General features: G+C 73.9%; 1 non-coding gene across 1 annotated transcript; it reads right to left on the bottom strand.

Moving 5' to 3' along the window:
- Positions 1-2,280: 2,280 nt before the first annotated feature.
- Positions 2,281-2,399, bottom strand: LOC135978464 (5S ribosomal RNA). Its single transcript, XR_010595883.1, has one exon. It is a non-coding gene; the product is annotated as a 5S ribosomal RNA (ribosomal RNA).
- Positions 2,400-2,662: the final 263 nt, after the last annotated feature.

Genomic DNA, 2,662 nt, shown 5'->3' with positions numbered 1-2,662 from the left:
GGTTGACCTGGCGGCCGTTTGCTTTCCGGCCACCAGGTCAACCCATTGGATTCGACGGGTTGACCTGGCGACCGGTTTGCTTTCCGGCCACCAGGTCAACCCATTGGATTCGACGGGTTGACCTGGTGGCCGGTTTGCTTTCCGGACCGGATGTCACCCCACTCCCAGGGCAGCGCGGCAGTGGTGCTGAGGACCGCAGAGGGGGGGCTTAATAGTCGAGAGGGAGCAGGTCCGGGGGGAGGCTTAATAGTCGTCCCCCGAGGACTCCGGGGGCCAGGCTTAATAGTCGTCCCCCCCCCCCCCCCCCCCGGGCGCTCCAGGGGGGAAAGCTTAATAGTCCTCCCCCGAGGACTCCGGGGGCAGGCTTAACAGTCGTCCGCCCCGGGCGCTCCAGCGGGAAAGCTTAATAGTCCTCCCCTGACAGTGTGTGTGTGTGTGGGAGGGAGGCTTAGCAGTCTTGCCCCGGGTGGTCCGGTGGGGGAGGCTTAGCAGTCATCCCCCGAGGACTCCGGGGGCAGGCTTAATAGTGGTTCCAGGGGAGGCTTAATAGTCTTCCCCCGGGCAGTCCGGGAGAGGCTTAATCGTCATCCCCCGACAGTGTGTGTGTGTGTGTGTGGGGGGGAGGCTTAGCAGTCTTCCCCCAGGCTGGGTGGGGGCCTGGCGGGAGGCGTCGCAGTCTTCCCCCGGGCGGTCCGGTGGGGGAGGCTTAGCAGTCGTCCCCAGGGCGGTCCGGGGGTGGGGTGGGGTGGGGGGCCTCACAGTCGTCCCTCGGAGAGCCGGGTCGGCGGCAGTGGTGGGTTTACGTCCAGCCTCCGGAGGGTGCGCGTCCTCGGAGGCGATGCAGGCGCCGCAGAGAGGCAGCCTCCGAGGCAGGGAGCGGAGCACCGAGGCTGGGGAGAGGGGAGCAGGAGCCGGGGGCTGGGGGGTGGGGGTGGGGGGCGTTCAGGACAACCGGTCAAGCCCCGGGAAGCAGCTGTCAAATGTTCCAAGTCCCCACTCGGCCACCAGGTCCACCCCAGTCTAGCAATGGGGTTGACCTGGCTGACGGCCGGTTAGTATCAAGGTAAACTCACCGTCGTCCACAGGAGGGCAGCTCTCAGGCCGGCCGGCTGCGGCTGACTCTGGGGCGGCGCCCGGTCCCGGCAGCGAGGGGCGGGGGGGCGCGGAGCGAGACGGGGCTAACCGGGGGGGGGGGCGCCTCCTGCGACTTTGGGGGCCGCGGGTCGTCAGTGGCGTGCAGGCCGGGCCTCTCCCGGGGGATTCGGGGGGGGCGGTCCTGCGGGCCGGGCGCAGGGGGCTCGGGCGAGCCCGGGCCGGTCCGCCCCGGGGCCGGGGTCTCCGCCTGCGGCTCAGGGGGGCGCGGGGTCGTCGGGGGAGGAAGCCCGGGGGAGCTGCACACCGGCCCGCCAGGCCAGGCCTGGCCTGGATGGCCGCGGGGGGGATTCGGGGCGGTCCCGCGGGCCGGGGGGGCCGGGCGCAGGGGAGGCGGGGGGTCCGAGCGAGTCCGTCCCGGGCCCGGGGCCTCCCCCTGCGGCTTTGGGGTCCGTGGGTCCCCGCTGGCGGAAGCCACTGGGAGCTGGACACCCGCCGTCCGTCCCGCCTGGCCAGGCCTGGCCTGGGTGGCCGCGGGGGGATTCGGGGCGGTCCCGCGGGCCGGCGGCCGGGCGCAGGGGGAGGCGGGGGGTCCGAGCGAGTCGGTCCCGGGCCTGGGGTCTCCCCCTGCGGCTTTGGGGTCCGTGGGTCCCCGCTGGAGGAAGCCGCTGGGCGCTGGACACCCGCCGTCCGTTCCCCGCCTGGCCAGGCCTGGCCTGGGTGGCCGCGGGGGGATTCGGGGCGGTCCCGCGGGCCGGCGGCCGGGCGCAGGGGGTCCGAGCGAGTCCGTCCCAGGCCCGGGGCCTCCCCCTGCGGCTTTGGGGTCCGTGGGTCCCCGCTGGAGGAAGCCGCTGGGCGCTGGACACCCGCCGTCCGTCCCGCCTGGCCAGGCCTGGCCTGGGTGGCCGCGGGGGGGGATTCGGGGCGGACCTGCGGGCCGGCGGCCGGGAGGGTCCGGGCCAGTCCGCCCCATGCCCGGCGTCTCCCCCAGCGGCTTCGGTGGCCCCGGGGGGGGTCCTCCGCGGAGGAAGCGACGGGTGGGTGGGGAGCCGGACCCCAGGCGCCCAGACCCGTGACCTGCGGCCGCGACCTCCGACTCGGCAGGAGCGACGAGGGGCTTTCCGGCCCGTCCCCCCCTCTCCTTCCCCCCCAGAAAAGGAGAGAGAGCTGACTCGGACCGGGAAAAGCTGCCTACGGCACCTGGGATTCCCAGGCGGTCACCCATCCAAGTACTAGCCAGGCCCGGGACGGTTTACCTTCCGAGATCGGACGGGATCGGGGGCGTTCGGTCCGGTATGGCCGTAGGCACCCGGCCCCCGCGCCTCCTCGCCCGCTTTCCCCTGCCGACGCCCGGGCCTGCCGCACGGTGAGCCCCGGTCGGACTGCCCCCCCCCCTGCGGCAGGGCCCCCGTCTCTCGCGGGCCCGGTCCTTTTTTCCTTTTCGAGCTCCGGGGCCCGGGCTGGCCGCCAGAGCCCCTCCGCCCGCCCTCCCCGGCGTCGGGGAAAATACTGTCCCGGACTTCCAGTGCGCCCGATCCTGTCAGCCGGGGGGTGGGGAGGGGCAGTCCCT

This window comes from Chrysemys picta, unplaced genomic scaffold, assembly GCF_011386835.1.
Source record: "Chrysemys picta bellii isolate R12L10 unplaced genomic scaffold, ASM1138683v2 scaf268, whole genome shotgun sequence".
NCBI lineage: Eukaryota > Metazoa > Chordata > Testudines > Emydidae > Chrysemys > Chrysemys picta.
Note: the sequence above shows the minus strand (reverse complement) of the source record. Positions and strands in the feature narration are given on the sequence as shown.